Source organism: Alligator mississippiensis, chromosome 3, assembly GCF_030867095.1.
Source record: "Alligator mississippiensis isolate rAllMis1 chromosome 3, rAllMis1, whole genome shotgun sequence".
Classification (NCBI taxonomy): domain Eukaryota; kingdom Metazoa; phylum Chordata; order Crocodylia; family Alligatoridae; genus Alligator; species Alligator mississippiensis.
The window spans coordinates 286,031,801-286,049,073 of NC_081826.1; the positions used below are offsets into that span (position 1 = coordinate 286,031,801).

General features: G+C 41.7%; 1 long non-coding RNA gene across 2 annotated transcripts in view; it reads left to right on the forward strand.

The window, feature by feature from the left end:
• LOC132249651 (uncharacterized) overlaps positions 1 to 16,981 on the forward strand; it is a 90,428-nt gene extending 73,447 nt beyond the window's left edge. For both annotated transcript variants that reach the window (XR_009461170.1, XR_009461171.1), the window contains exons 2-3: positions 14,972 to 15,046; positions 15,860 to 16,981. This is a non-coding gene — a long non-coding RNA (uncharacterized LOC132249651). The remainder of the gene's footprint in view (positions 1 to 14,971; positions 15,047 to 15,859) is intronic.
• Positions 16,982 to 17,273: the final 292 nt, after the last annotated feature.

Sequence of the window (17,273 nt, forward strand, 5' to 3'; positions counted from 1 at the left end):
GAACTTTGTGGCCCATACCCCCCGATTGTGTGCTTAAGTAGAGCACCTCACTATTACCTGCTGATCAAAGTAATGCCTTATAACTGCTTGGCCACTGATGCTGCAGTTGCTATACACATAACTGCCATAAAATCAATGAGATTTGTGAGAGCCAAACAACTTTCTCTTTGCATATGCAGCTCAGGTGCATCTTTATGGAAAATTACTCCTAGACACCGTGCATCTTAAGGCGCTCAGTTGGTACAGGAGGCATCTAAAAGAGTGTTCAGTCCAAATGAGGCTTTGAAGGAAAAGTGCTCCATGTAATAAGCCCGAGGCAATCTTTGAAAAGGAACAAATAACAACCACCACAACAAATTGCATTTACTTAGTACCCATCATGCCAAAACTATCCCTGGGCATTTGAGGGGAAAAAAAAAGATGCTTGCTTGCTTATACTAAAGAAAAGCTGAGAGATCACTGCATGAGAATATATGTAAATCACAATATAAACTTCTACACAGCTGTTTACAACAACTCTTCTATTAAGTTGCTCTTCCTTTTGAATTTTCTCACATGTAGGGGAAGAGGCAAATCATATCACATTTCATAGTTTCTTTAGCAGCTTTCAAATTTATTTGAGTTGGGTGCCATAAAGGGAATGAGTTTGAAAAATCCAGCCTTGGGAAGGAATTTGGAGACATCAAATGATTTACAGCAGTGCCTTTGCAAATTGTCAAGGGCAAGAAAGGATTTTTGGTTGTTGAAAAGACGCAAGTTCCCTCCTGCCCCATCCTATCAGCAGTATTGCTAAAAAACAAAAAAATATATATGCAAATATGATATATTTGTAGTGATTCATGATTCTTCCATCTGAACATCAGCCTTTCAAAGCTTGTTAACATGATGCTTGGACATATGGCTGGACATAGGCATGGGTGAACCGGATGGCCGCCTGAGGCCTGGACAAAAAGGGCCCAGATAGAGAGGAGGACCGAAAATGGTAATTTAAAAATTCTTATTATCATTAGCTCTGGTGAAGGGGGGCCCGATACTAAAAGTCTGCCCAGGCTCTGCCAGGAGTCTAGGTACAGTACTGCTTGGAAACTCTAAAAACCAGTACTGGAATTAAAGGCAGTTTAAAGACAGAGTAGTGTATGGGGATAAGGGAATGGTCAATATTTTATTTTTGTAAAATAGGGATTTGGTATTGCATAGATTTGAATGGCTACGGAGTGCTAGAAAACAGCCAGGGTTGCTCAAGATTTTTAAAACCATGTTGACCTGGTCGCCATTTTCAGACCTTGTCTATCATGTTCTTTGAAAACACCATAAGAACAGCTGAGAACCAGGCCTGGCCCACTCGCTCTCATTCCACACACAACCAAGCCTGGCAGATAGGCAAAGTAGGTGGCTTAGATGGGTCTTGAGTATCTGCTTAGATGGGTCTTGAGTATCTGCTTCAGAACTAGCTACACTTTCTTGTCTCTAAGGAGCCTGAGTGGCACTTGGCAGATGCATACACCATTTACTTTGCCAGACTGCCAGGACTGGCCCTGCACTGAGCAGAAGTTGGTGAACAGGACTTGGTTCTCTTGTGGGGGGTCCCAGTCTTGGTAGTGAAGTAATAGAGACATAACCATAGAGCCCACAGGGCAGAATGAAGAATTCTGCCCATGGTCTTCAGCCATACATCGTAGTTCTACACGGTGGATTTTATCAGTTCTTCTGAATTTAGGGCATAGCTCGTTTATGTAGGGAAACCAGTCTTTCTCCTCTAGTGCTTCCTGAATGCTTTCCACTCCCTTTCATTCTCTGTGTATGGAGTAAAATGAATTGTAGAAGTATTCATTAAGCATGAAATATTTTTTGTGTTCATCACAACCTGAGTATCATGACAGAAAAGTGCCACCCTGCTAAGATATTTCAGTGTACGATTAATGATTGAGGGGAAGGGAATAAATTTCTGTGAGTGTATCAGAGAAAGGTGACATAGAATTCAACCACGGGAGGAGGGAATGCTTTGTGTGTGATGGATTTATAGTGTTTTGGTTATAAATATTTAATAGATTCCCAACACTTGAAGAACTAAGATTCTGACACACAGATGTGTGCCTACCCAATCTGAAATAAAAGAAAATTCAACAAGCTTCTGTTGGAGATGGAGCTATAGCTGGAATGTACAATATACACAGTGGAATTAAACTATGCTACATCCAGTATGTCATATATTGGATATTAACCCTTTGGGGAAAAGCCATGATGGGGAAAGTGAAGTTTCTGCCAGAATAAGCCATATTTGCCGCAAAGGTAAAAGAGTGTTCAGTACTCTACCCTAACGTGTTTGTACTTGGCAGGACCAACACAGATCATAGGGGGAGCTACACTAACAAATTACTGTAAAATAAGTTAAGCATGAATTTACAGCACATTAGCTACTCTGGATTAACAGCTCATGTTTACAGTCTTACCATGTGGAAAATGCAAGGTAACTTGCCCCTCAATGAAAAGGGTAAGAAAACTTGTGCTTACTGTGTGGTTTTATAAAGAGTCTGGCCCTGAAGAGATGAGGCCTCCTGTCTGACTTATTCCCTGGCTCCTAACTCTTTACCTGCCAGGCGCTAAGAACATTTTTACGTGTGCTCTGGGACGTGGTGCTGGGCGCTTTAATTAGCGTCAATTTCCATGCTCCAGCAGGCGCGATTAATCGAGTCTGATCTGATGTGCTAGGTTTCCAGCGTGTTGGATCAAGCTCCCTGCACATGTACAGCAGCCCTAAGGGTCTGCTTCCACTGTTATCTGTCCTGCCATGTCTTTGATGTTGTAGTTTCACTGGGACACTGCCCCAGGAAGCAGATGTGGGTTCTGTGCCTTGTCTGAGCTGCGCCCTTTCCTGGCCTTGGGCCACTTTCATTTAGCTGGGTCCCTCTGCCTGAGGGCTACTGCACCAGGATCATGGGTTCTTTTGCCCCAACACCCATTGCACCCTTGTGGGTTCTGGACTTGTGCCCAGTCTTTGCTACCAGGCACTCAGTCCTCTGGCAATCAACAATCCTCCTTCTGAAACCCTTGGGTTTCTGCCCCATGCAGTCCACCAGGTCCCTGACCCTGGTAGGTCTCTGTGCGGGGTTCCTCTATAGCACCCCTCTGGGCTCCACTCCACCTCATATAGTCACATCTGATCCTCCAGTATAAATACAAATCAAAACATGAGTGTCCAAACACAGAATTCCCCAGCTGGGGTTAACTGCATCCCATGGTAGTCCCAACATTAAGGCTCAAGGCACTTATCTCTTGCAGCTTGAAGTGCAGAGTTTCTTCCACCCTTCCGTGGCAAATGTCCTCCCCTTGTAGGCAGCTTGAACTGGCTCTCCCACAGAGCTCTGCCTCCTGTGGCTCCTACAGCCAAACTACCCCTTCTGGGCTAGGTTCTTAGCTGATGAGCCTCTGCTTGGGTCAGCTGACCCTCCACTTCCACCCCAGGCCTGCCAATCACTGCCTGCATGTAGAGTGGGTGGCCATTCTCTTTCAGATCCCCTTTGCCATTATAAGTCTGTTTAGGGGGCTGGAGATGGGCAGCAGGCCCTGGGTTCCCTAGCCCTCTCAGTAATGGGCCAGGCATGCACTATGGCAGTTACCAAGGAGTAACTAATGCACCCTAAGGTCACAGCTACCTTATCTGGTAATGCTGTAGCCATGCACTAGGATCTACAAAGCTCAGGACAAGCCAGTTGAGCACCCTGGTCTAAGTACTGGTACCCTAGTCTGAATGGGAACACAAATGCAACATCCCATAAAACAGCCTTTGATCCCTAACCCTGTCCACATGAATTAAGGAATGTAAGGGAGACAGAGGAGATGAATCTAACCATACTTAGTGTAATGGTGCCAAGGATCCAGGCATGTCACCCTTCTCCATTTCCTCTCCTCTTAGTTATATTTATATTTCCATATTCTTTTTTATATCAAATTTCTTATTATGGTATTGGAGAATTTAGCACCATGTGATTTGGTTCCCCTAAATTCAGAACAATAGTAGGGGTCATCTCTCTAATTTTAGATTCTAGATCCCATGCAAAAGTCAATGAAGAAGAACCTGTGCAGCTGAGGGAAAAAATTAAAATATATCAACAATGGGCTGTTGGTTATTAGAATAGAAAAAAATGCATTATAAATGCTTAATGTATGCACTCAGATACTGCAATGATGGGCTATAGTTCAACACTCAAAGATAGCTAAATGGCACAATAAGAGAGCAATTGATTTCATTCGAGCTGTTTCTATCCAAGAAAAGGATCACAAATGTGAGGCTAAAAAAGAAAAAAAAAAAGAAAGTGAACAACAATATTTCTTTCATTTATACAGATGATGAGAAAGTAATGCCATAGTACAGACTGGAAGAAATTACAAGGTTATTGAATCAGCAAAGTACAACATTATTTGTAAACAACCATATACTAGACTCTGGAGAAATAGAGGGAGGGGTTTTTTTTACATTATTTAACATGTTACAAAAATATTAAACAGTTCAAGCAACTGGACAGGATAAATAAGTGAGCAGCCTTTCTGCTAAAAGACAGTAATGGTATGAGTACACTATTGATTAGATTCTTTTAATATTAACCATCTAAGAACTACTGGAGGGGAAATGCAAATACAATAACATTTTTCTTTTGGGTTGGAAAGAGTTTTTCTTTGCAGTGTCACAACAGATGGTTATTTTGGTTCACTGGAGATGATTTATGCATGTAGATATTGTTTAGGTTTTAATGCATTTTCTAAATTATTTTTATTTAGTGGAGCATGTAGGATTCTGGTTTGTGACTTCTGTCTTTCTGGATGCTGTACAAACCCAGACCAAACATCTAGTGTTGTGGTGGCCAAGATGGCTCAGGAGTCTGGGAGAAGCATGATTATACCCAAAAGCTCATCTAACATCTCTCCCAACTCTAGAGCAGGTCCAATAAAAGATATTACTAAACAAACCTTGGTTCTCTGCACAGAACAGAGAGAGTATTCCTGTCTTAGAGAGCTCATGCTCTAAGTACAAGGTAAGAGACAAAAGCTGGGAAAAAGTACAAGGGAACAATGACATGATACTGCTCACCCTTGAAAGGCAGTAGTCTCAGCACACGTGTGGCCTAACCCCTGTGAAGTTCTTCAGTGCAGTGTTTTCAAAATGTTATTCTTTCCTGTTGTCTTTCTTTTTGCTTCCTCTCTAATAAAAAAATCTCTGCATTCGGAACTGGCTTCGTCTCGTTGAGGTTGCGATGAGAGGAGTAAACGAATGCTAGCATCTGTGCAGATGCACCAAGCGCTTGTGGGCTACGTGTTAATTCCATAAAGAGCTCCATAAAACAAAGCAGATTGAATATTACTCAGGCTTATTCTGTAATGTTTGCTATGCCAAAAATTGATAAATCCTGTTGTTATGCACTCATAAATCTCAGCAAATTAGGCTGAGAAGCATTCTGTGCATAATGCCACATGTTCCAACTTCCTGTTGCCTCTTCCAGTGTCCTCGGGTGGGAAACAGATTACTTCAGAGAACATTAACCAGAAACTCTCTTATTTTTAACACGGCCTAAAGTTTTTTCTTACTTTACAAAATCAGTTCTCAGCCATTAAAGAAAAAAGTGGAAAAGGTCCTTGGACTTCTGCACATATGGTTTACTGAGAGCTAAACTGAACTGGTGGAGACGGCTGAACTCAGGTCACCTTAAAGAAACTTTATTTTCATAAAAGGGTGAGAATCTGCTACTGAAAATTGGGGTTCGTGTGGGTGTCTCAAATTGCCACTGATAATGTACCTATATGATTAGCCTTTTTTTACAGTCTAAGGATGTGGTAGCAAAATGGGTAAGGCATTTTGCTATGGTTGTGGAGGCATGAGTTCTGCTCTGAATTCAGTAAGTTCACAAGTTCATTCCCTAAACTGTGCTGTGTGCAAGATTTGAAAGTGGGGGAAGGCTATATATACCTTCCCATAAATCTCTTAGCCAGATGGGGTCCAGTTGGACCCTCACATGTATAACTATAGGCTCAAAGGGTTGTTCTGGCAACTGAGAACAGCCAAAGTACAACCAGATTTCTTTGCAAGTGCAGCTGAGGGAGTCAAATGGCTTCACAGCTCATTATAATTTACTGGACTCCTGCTAATCTCATTACTCCTTATGTGTTAACAACCCTTGATCTTCCACTGAGCAAGCTATCTTTTCTTCTGCTCCTTTAAATGTTTCTTTTCTCATCTGCCAGTTTGTCCAGTAAAGGTGTACTGCTGTGTAGGAACCTGTATTGGGGATATGAACTCCCAACAAATGAGAGACAAGGAGGGGAGGGGCAGGAATGAAGGCAGGCTGAGCTGTGCAGTAGCACAATCATCAGAGGTGAGGTGAGAAGTTATGTTATTGCGGTGACCCTAGCTTGGTTTATTCACTGCAGCAAATGGCAGATGCTGTGGGAGGCTGAGCCAGAGGTGCCACGAGGGTGGCATAAAGCCAGTCATGGGTGGATCCTGAGGGACTGGTTACCCTGGGTAGGGGATTGCTAGTGGTTGAAGCTAGTCCTTCCTTGACTCCAACTGTTTATTTCTGTATCTTGACAGCAGAGGACAGTGGAGGCCAGCCATGGGTACATGGGGGGGAGAGGGAGCAGTTACAGCCCTGCCCCCACCTGGGTTGTGGTTAGGGGCCAGGAGGGGCAGGGTTAGGGTTAGCTTTGGGACGGGATCTGAGGTGACTGGATCAGAGGCACTAAGGAGCTCTTGGGGGAGTAGGGCTTGTGTAGTAGAGTGGCATGGGGTGAGGGGGAACGAGCATTAGGGTGTAAAGTTAGTGGTGAGGTCTGGGGATGTGAAATGGGGTTTGAGGATGGTTGAAAGCAAGAGGTATTATGGGGGGGGGGGCAAGGGTGTGTGAGGGACTGTAGTGAGTTTTGAGTCCTCACAGGGGCATGTAAGGGTTGATGGGCTCTGATGGAGCTTGGGGCACAATAAGGAGATGCTGAGCATAGGAGATAACAGGAGACAGATAGCAGGGAATAGATTTGAGCCAGGGAGCACTCGAGGTGGCAGGGGGAATGCATCGAGGGCAGTGAAGGGCACTTTTGGGGCATGGTGGAGTGTGAGACCTGCAGTTTAGAGTGCAGGAAGCAGTTCTGTCCATGGCCACGCCTGGGGTGAGGGCAGTAATAGTTGTACTCCCCTGGCATCAGCCCCACCTTGGAGCTGGCAGCCCCCCCCCATCTCAACTCTGTTGTTTTTTTTTGTTTGGATTTTAAAGAGTATATAGCCTTAGGCCTCAAGCATGTTAGCAAAACTTCTGGTTTCTTTTAAATGAGTGAAGAACAGGAATTATGTAACGTAATGATGCACCGCACCACCCACACCCTCTTATCAAAATCCTAGATCCACCCATGAACTTGTGTATTTAATGGCTTCAAAAGGAGCTGCACCTACTTGTATGAGGTCAGTTTGTATCAGTCCTTTCTCTTTTATCTGGAATGTCTTGTGTCTCTATTTCTTTCCATGATGGGGAATGTCCCAGTAAGGGATTAAGAATTTTTATCTTTGTGGACCTGCGGACTTTATCACTATATCCTGACAGAGATGAAATAAATCCAGGAAAGAATAAGAGTTTCAGCTATAGGAAACCTCACCTTATAGTAGTAGCCTTCTATCTAATCTTCTTTCTCATCTCTCTCTGTTTCACTCTGATTTGAGCTTTCCGTAGTGATTATTGACCTGCTCATATATAGTCATAATTCCTCCTGCATTGGAACAGATTCTTTTGGGCTTAACAAACCTTGTTCATTTATTAGGAGAGAGATTTTCTGTATCTGGCATTAAGACACATACCAAGTTAGTTTTAGCTTCTCTTTCTTTTGTTATATTCTGAATATGAAGTAGCCAGGGGGGTCATCCCTCTGGTTCATTCAGTTAAGCTTTAGTTTAATAAATCCTTATTTCTTGTCTTGTTGTCCTTCCCCCCTATATTAAACAGCTCTACAGTTCCTCCTGAGATTTTCCCACAAAGGCTTTGTATCCTTTAAACTTCATATTGCACATTAAGCTTTTCAAAATCAAAACCCCTTCATGCTTCCAGATTTACCAAGCACTATTACTTACCTGAACTAAAGTGCTGTTCTGTTTTATGAAGCTTTGCATGGAATCTGTTGCACTTTTTAATTGTATCTCTGTATGTCCACGTAGGTCAGTATATGATCCTGCCTTAGGGTAATAATAATAATTAATATTGTGCTTTGTTCTTCCTCTTATGAAACAAACAAATAGAGTTTAATAGAAAATGGTATCCTGTGCATAGGTGTTTTATGCCAGCCACCAGAATGTAATAGAGAAGTACATTCCTTGTAGAACTATTTAGCTTTGTTCAAAACAAGGTACTCAGGATATAACATTTTCTATTAAACACTGTGAGCTTGATTTATGCAACTGGTGTAAATCAATGTAGCTTCATTGAAGTCAGTGGATTTACAGCAGCTGAGCATACAGTTGGTATAATTTCTGTAGTACCCTATTACATTTCTTAAGCAACTTATTGCTCTATTTCTTGTTAAATGTCTATTTTCAAATATAACAGTTCATTAAATTCAAGGGCAAAATAGATGCTAAATTGTGGCCTTTGGAAGAATATAGAATGCTTCTGCCTTTCTTTAGTGAGCTATCTCATACTGTGGCAAAGTTCAAGCCTATCAATTGAAGCCACTGCGCTCCTTTGTAGATCCTCTTTAAAGAAGGCACATGCCACTTCCTGACAAACAGGGTCCAAGTCTTTTATATCATTGGGAGTGCAGACATTCCCTACATTTTAGAAGGACAGTTGTGGCTACGACTACTATGGCAGTCTTACTTTTCACTCGGGGGTTCTTTTCAAAGCAGGATTATGTTATCTTTGTTGACAGAACTGATTATTTTTTCCACTTCATTTCATTAACCTCATTCCCACTAATCCTTCCCCCAGCAACCCACATCACACATACAGTTTTTTTTAAAGAAGTCTTTCATTAACTAGAAGTTTGGACTTTTCTGTTTGGACTTTGGGTTTTGTTCAGGTTATTAAGAGGCCTAAAACAGTGAATCTATACCAGGATGCTACAGTACCCTGGTATGCCGTGAGTACACTGTGTGGGGTGCCACACAACATGGCTCTGTTTGTTAGGTGTGCAAACACCATCACATGATTCACAAGATAAAGCAAAATATTGCAAATAGGAATCCATAGTGTCAAAAACATTCTGCCCTGATGTGATCTTTCTGAGTTCTTTGGTTTGCAATAGTAGAATTGTTCCATTATTTTTCCATAATAAAAAAACGAGTGAAGGCTAAGAGGGGACATTTTCCTAGGGGTGCCTTGGATCTAAACAGGGTGTCTTGAGTCTAAAATGATCGACAGCTAATGTCTGACTGATTCAAGTGAACCACTTGATTCAAGATTTACAACTTAAGCAATGCTTCCATTGTAAGAAGCAGGAAGTTCTCTGTAATTGGGATTTCAGAGTTGGGCCCTTAGTTATCAAACATACCAGAAGTATTCATTTGAATATCATGAATGATTTAGATTTCTGTGTTTATGGCACTGTAGTAATTGGAAAGTCTACTCCTCATAATACAGAATTATTAATTACATTTTTCTTTCCCATCTTACCATAAGCCATTATTCACATCACACACATTATCATAGCTTTCTTGGTTTTTCTTTTGCTTTCATGGAACTCTCCTTAAGGAATTTAGCTATAACACAAAAGTTTTTACATTTTTTAATTAGCAAAATATTATTTAAACATGACTTACAGCAAGATATTTGATGTAGTGATCAATGTAATAAATTTTAAAGACTACCGTTGAATTTTAATTGAACATTGTTGTAAATCTGTCATCACATGGAGTTACAGATGCCAAAACCATCAGCTAAATCGCATTTAAAACATGCAAAATAGATTTGGGGTCTATAATTGGAGGAACCTCCTGGGGTCTGAGACTTTGTGAACCCACCAATTTTTATTCAGGGTTCACAGAGTTTGTCTGAATTTACAAACTTCTTGAACTTTAAACCCTTCTAGACAAACTCACTGTTGGTTTAAGTCAGTGAAACTCTACTGTGGTCAGTGGAGCTTATGCCAATTTAGACCTACTAAGGTTCTGACCTATTTTCAATAGACATTTGGTTTAAAAAAACCAACAGTATGTTCTTAGAGCTAAGGATGATTCTGTGTTCTGCAGAGTTCCTGTTGTTTATTAGCTGTATGTATATAGTCCCCATGTTGAATTTTGTACTGAAGGGCAGGTGGTCATTGTAATTTAAGGCCCTCAACTTGCAGTAGGAACCTAGCCAGGGGCTTATGGGTCAGATTGTGAAAGACCATAGCAACAGGAGCAGACAAGAGCATAAGAAGGGATTGTGAAAGCAGAAACCAGGTAAGGAGACTTGGTATAGATAAGCAACATTAAGGGCAGAATAACCATCTCAAGGCATCAGTGAGGTTTGAGTTTCAAATTTAGGGGCAGTAGCTATGAGTAGCGGGCACCAGAAGCATGTAGTGTCAGCCATGTGTAAGTCAGTTGTGATAGGTGGAGGCTTTGGGGGTCAAAGCCAAAGCCCTCCCCCAATCGCTATCCACTTTTGCAGGTTGTCATCCCTAGATACTTTATATGAACATAATTTTTACACGGTGACCGATCATTTTGGTGTCCCTATTGAAATAACACTTAGGGTATGGACACCGAGAGCTTTTTAAAAAACAAGTCCCTCAAAGTTGTGTCAGGTTAGATGCACAAAATAGCTAATGATTTTGAAAGTCTTGGCCCAGAGTCAGAGCTTTTATTTAATTTTTCGTTAGGCTTTTCCTTCCTTCTCGTTTCCTTTTTTTCCCCACTCTTTGTCTATTCATCCTTTTCCACTCCAGCACCTTTGCTCTGTGTTTACAGAATTTACTAAATGGAAAGTGTGTCCAGTAATTAGCAATTTAGAGTCAAACATTTGAACCTGTCAGGGATATGATTGGGATGTAGGCAGTCAGGGCTTGATCCTAGAGGGTCACAATCTAAGGGATTAAGAATTGATAAGGACAGGGAAGTGAGGTTCCTGGTTAGAGTAAGGGGGTTAAGAGCAGATGGGTCAAGAGACGACGGTCTGTAAGGGACCGTTGCCTACATAGGCAATGACATGAAGTAGAACCATGGGCCAAGGAGTCCAGAGCTGTATGAGATCAGGGCATGACTGATACCAAGCTAAACTGTGAGCCAGAAGATGACAGCGATCTTGACTGAGGTCTGGGACATGGGGTCAAGGAGCCAGGCAGGTAGTCTGGGAAATAAGCAGAGCCCTAGCCCCAGGCACTGCCTAAGGGGGAATGCCAAAATGGAGGTAGGGGACCACCTTCCCCTCCTTCCCCCTGTCCTCTCCCTCCCTGCCTACACCCTTACACCTTGCCTCTAGCACCTCTGGCTCCAGTTCTGGCAGTGGGGAAAGAAGAGGAGCAGCAGTGGTGCACAGTACAGGAGCAGCAGAAAGAGGTTTGCTACTTTGAGGGGAGATGTCAGCATTATTGTTGCTGAAAACTGGTGTTTAAATGGCCACTTAACACATGTCAGCAACATAAAAAGGAGGTAACATCTCCCTTATGCTCCTCTGACCACTGCACCTGCACTATGTGGTGTCATTGGTCAGTATAGTGGAGCACAGGGGATCTGGACTGGGGTCTGGAGCAAAGAGTCAGCAGATACGAACCAGGAGCTGATGGGCAGAAAACAGGAGCAAGGATGGAGCCAAGAAGTCTACAGGCAGGACTCTGGGGACAGCAAACCAGGGACAAACAAGCAGGACTTAAGATACTAGAAAACTATCAGGACCTAGGGGCTGGGCAATTAGGAACAAGGAAACTAAGAACACAGAGTCAGAAGCCCAGGGCTAGACTGGGAGACATAGGCATTGACAAGGCTGCTCTTTATAAGCCAGGCCCATTCAATAATCAGGGCCAGCTGGGAGCAATTTAGGCTGCTTGCAACCCTAGCCCTGATAAAAAGCATAGCATTTGAAAGGATATAAAAGTATATAGCATGCATTTTTCCTACCCTTGCCTGCACTGTATTACCCAGTGGAGCCTTGATATTACCCCAGTGGACAGTGGTGGCTATTAAAAAGTCATTTTCAGTGGCATCTTAGATATCACATTATTCTCTACAACTAAAAATAAGAAATAATTGAAGCTTCTCCCATATTGTAGTGTCATAGCTTATGGTAATGGATGACATTTTAATGGCAAGGACCACAATTTCAGGCAGGATGAGAATGAAAACAGGTTGCTGGCACTCACCTAAAAAAAACAGCATGGTCCCTTTTGACAAAATAGTTAGTGAGTTATAATTTAATTAAAAGAGCTTAAAGAAACTTTAGACTTCATAGTTCTGACTTTATGCTCAAGACACCCAGGCATCTATCACCAAGAGAAAAAGTAAACTTAATGAGTAGTTAGTAGTAATTAGTGCTTATTAATAATTTGTGCCTCCCAAAACAAATACACAAGGTCTCCTGCCCTAAAGAACTTCCACTTCCATTTAAAAAGCAATCTAATTTACATTTGTACTTTAATGCTGATACCATGAGAGAAAGAGTAAACAGGAGGGGATAAGGGAGAAGGACAGAGTTTCATAAAGAGAATTAAGTGATGACTCGGTCAGTTTGTATACATTCCTTGGACCATAAACTTAAAAAAATGATCTTCCAGTTTAATTAGTTTTACTCTGGCTTGGTAGCAGATGTAAGTTAGTGGCAAGGACTTGAATTAGAAAACAGCATATTGGTCGTAAGGAGGTGGTTAAAACAGACAGCACATAAGTAGACATAGGATAATTGTAAACTCAGTGGATGAACCATGAGAGGTAAGTAAGTATCCAGGAGAGGGCAGTAATGCACACGAATGAACATCTTCACTGTAACTGAAGCAGCCAATCATCAGGAATATTTTCATTTTCCTTAAAAGGATCCTAACATATATGGTACCCTCTTACAACAAGCATTACATAAGTTCACTTATTATTTGACAAGGAATAGCAACAACAGAGCTACTTAGCTAATTAGACATTTCTGTCTTTTGCTTTTGACATTTACATCAACTTGAAATTTAGCAGACTAGATTACTGAAAGAATTTAAAATGAATGTTGTAGTGATTAAGCATTTAAAATGAATACTAATGCATTTCAAACTGGGTTAGAGACATAATGAATTTAACATATCTGGTTTTAAAGTGGAACAATTAAGAGTCTCAAGTGAAACTTATTTATATCTGCATTAAAAAAAAATCTTCAGTTTTTGAGTGGTTCAGTTAAAATTGTGAGCTTGGCACCTGCCTGAGATTTAAAAGAACTTGCTGGTCCCCAATTTCCCCCCATTCCTTTAACCACCACATTTGCTTCTCTGTGGTCCCCCTTATTTCCATTGTAAACTTGAGACGCATTCCAGTTCTTCCTTCCCATATCATACACTGCCGCATAAACAGCAATCAAGGAGAAGCACATAGAACAGGGGTCAGCAAGTTTGTGCCTGGAGGACTGTTTTAATGGAACTTAGCTCTGAATGCAGCCCTCTTCCAACCCAGCCTGCATCACTGCTGCCACCGCCATGGCCAGACTATTGACAGATTATGGGAACTAGTCATCCTCAGTCTGATTCACAAAGTGACTTTGAAGCTTAACTGCCATGTCGGGCACCTAGTACCAAAATTTTGATCCTTAAGACCACCACCATTCACCTGCCACATTGTCCTGTAGGCTCTGAAGTTGTTGCCAGTAAAATTCTGTGGATGATTACTTTTCTGCCATTGAGTATTCATGCAGCCACTTAAGTCCTGATGGCACTGAGATGCTCAACTCTGTAGAGATTAATAAAGAAGGCTTCTTGTCTGGTAGGCTTTCAGAAGGGGCTATCAAATCATATCTCATATAAAAGGAGGAGGAAGATGTGGAGATGCCCTATCCATATCCAACAGCATAGTGATATGAACACACACGTGGAATAGGGGAGAATGAGATTCACATTTTGCCTCTGTTCCATAATGTATAGGACACTTAGTCATTCTCTCTCTGACCTAACCTGGTGGTTGGGTGCTCATTTGGGGACATGAGCTCTAGTCCTTTCTTCAAATCTAACAGAGGAAAGATTTGAACATGGCTCTCCCACCTCTAATGTGACTGCCCTAATTATTGGGATATTGGGCATAGAGGGTGGTGGTCTGCAAACACATCTTACTCCTCATGTGTTTTGTGTGAAAGGGCTGACTCAGTCTCAGGCATGTAACTCCAGGAGAAGGTTTATCGCCCTGAGTCCCATGGAAGGAGGCACCCCAGTAGTCTGGCAATTGGTGCCTAACTTTCTGAGTGGCCTGGGGGTTAGGGTTGACCCCTGTCTGTAGCATTTCCTCTTCGTTAGCTAAGGTGGAGCTCAACATACCTTGTGGATCCCTTTCTTAGGTGGCTACCTGTCCTCATGCACTGAGTAGAGATGTGGATTGTGGTAGGCAGCAGGGTTTTTAAGAATTAGGAACTGTAACTTCCAGTGAAGTCCCTTTCATTTATGAAAGATTTTAGGAATAGACAGTGAGAATATTCACATAGCTATGTGTGTATTGGGTGAATCTGAATGCCTAAACTTCTATGACTATAAAGGAATAGCAAGGTATTGCACAAGTCCTAAGGCTTTTAACGTGGGGCTACTCATGCATTAAGGTAACAAGACAGAATGACAAGAGAGTCAGAATCTGGCTGAAAAGGAGTAGCTTTTATTCCCACTTACTGTGCTGCTGATGGGGGCATTTTAAACTTAACTGTAAGTAGAGTGTCACCAAGAGTACACCTGGCAAAATATTATCACTTTTTCCTCCAAAAGCAATGACAAGAGCTCTATTTACTCAGTGCAGTTTCAGAAGGCAGTGAAAACTGTGGAATTAGGTATCTTTTGACAGCCGTATTTTCTCTCCCAGTTAGGTGCAGCTGTGTTATTCCTCAGTCAGCTGCAGCAAATCTAAAAGGCAGGATTACCTCTTCATCTCAGCCCAGTAAGTTCAATTTCATCTCCTTCACTTCCTTTCAACTGAAGGGAAGAAGAGGTGGCATTCCCTTTGGAATGCAGTATTTTGACATCGATATGGCCACCGAGCATTGCTGCATCCCAAAGAGATTAGCACAGCAGTAGCCTATTATATTGTTTATTTGACTTATATGCTGTCCTTCCCAACAAAGGCTCAGAGTGGCTTACAGTAAAAGAACAGAATCATTTATAAAACAGCAGAATGACAAGAGAACAATAAATCTTAACAGGAAACTAGAATATCAACATAAAACAGAGATCTCCTAAACATATCTTAGTCTTAGCTTTGTTTGCTGTACGCCTGCCCAAACTAGAAGGTCTCACAGTACTTGCAAGAGATGTCCAGGCTTGGCCTCTAGCAGGCTCAAAAGACAGGGAGTTGCAGAGCTGAGGAGACCTCGCTTCTGTTTCCTCCAAGTGGACTCGATGTATTGATGGGACTTGCAAGAGGTTGGTCCTGGCTGAACTTAAGGATCACAATGTGGTGTAGGCAGTCCCTTAGTACATAGGGTCCAAACCATTTTGGGCCTTATACTTCAAAACTATTACCTTGAATTGCACCCAGAAAGCTACTGAAAACTTGTACAGGCTCCAGAGTGCTGGAGTTGCATACTCCTGGCAACCCGCCCCATCAGAAGGCAGGCATTATACTGCCTTTAGATTGATGTTCTGAAAGTATGCACTAAGGTGGCTAAAAAGGTGTCCATGAACGTATTATAATTGCAGTGTGATCCAGCAGTTTTTAACAACCCAACCAAACCAAAATATCTTTTCCTTCCAGCAGTTCATTTATTGATCTCAAGACCTGAAGAAGCCACTGTGATCATCTACTTTATACTCCTACAAAATACAGATTGGACAACCTCACCCAGTCATTTCTCCATAAGGCCTATAATTGGTGTGGCCAAAACTGCAGCATTTTGTAAGGCACAAGCCTCTGAAATGGCAACTGACTGGAAGAAAACTGAAAATGTCTCATTCATTATTGTTGGCTAAGTTGAGATAAATGCTGGAAGCTAAACAAACAGCAGAAAGAGAGGCAAGTGGACCAGGTTTTAAAAATTACTTCTTTATTAATAACCATACATTTAATGTGTGACATCACGAAGGACATGTGGTTCTGAAAAACAGCATGTGGGTTTTTTAGCCGAAAATCTCTAATAGAACAGAAATTGAAGCTGATTAGTAAGTACTGATGCAATTTAATGTTGAGCTTGACTGAGTCCCCCAACTCTGTGCTTCATTCTGATTAACTGGCAGGAAATCTCCCCCATTTTCTCAGCTGGCTTGTGGAGTAGGGTCTCCATCTGCCTCAGCCTCCTTTTTCAGTTCATGGCCAATTCGCAGGCCTGACACTGCTTTCCAGGTCTTACCAGCTGTAACCTTGCAAATGCTAAATCTAAGGGATTCTCTCTACCAGCATGGATTCAGTGCAGCTCCAGCCTTCAGTTCTGTCACCGATGAAACACTAGGGACCCACAAATAAATGAAGCAACACAGGGTTGGCATATATGTATAGGTTGCTTTACTGGCTGTACCGATGACATTTGGAGTGCACAGTTTCTGCAGCTGTTTAGTAGGTAGCTAGCTATAATAAGATAGGGGGGTAGTTGTGGTTGTCTACTTCACATACTGCACATCTAAGTGGAATAAGATTCACAGACCTATTTGGAGAGTGAGAGAAGGGTTTGTGGTCTGGTTCCTTAACACAAGGCTGTGATAGAGACTATTGCAGTTTTTCACTTTTGTGTTGCCTAACATCGGCATCAAGTAAGCTTGCCTATGATACATCTTACTGTCTATTGTGATATTTATTGGAATTTCATTGTAATAAAAATTATTGTAGCCTACGAGGGAATCAGGCTCAATATGTGTCTACATTTTGTGTGTGCATAGCTCTCTCTATACTATGTGAATTCAGCTGAGAGCATGATTTCTGAATAGCAATACACAGCCCACGCTTGCATGTCTTTATTACTCTAGATACACTTTGTGTTAATTCCACTTACTAGCTGCTAATTTTACTCATTTGGGTATTTAAATTAAATTTCACATTTATCAAGTATTTCAAGTTAATGGAATTAGAAATTTTAAGTTTATATTCAATAATGGCTGGAGGAAGTTAGCTTGCAGTTTTACTTCAGAATTAGCTTACAATTTCATTTCAACTGGTAAAAGTACAATTAAGCCAGACA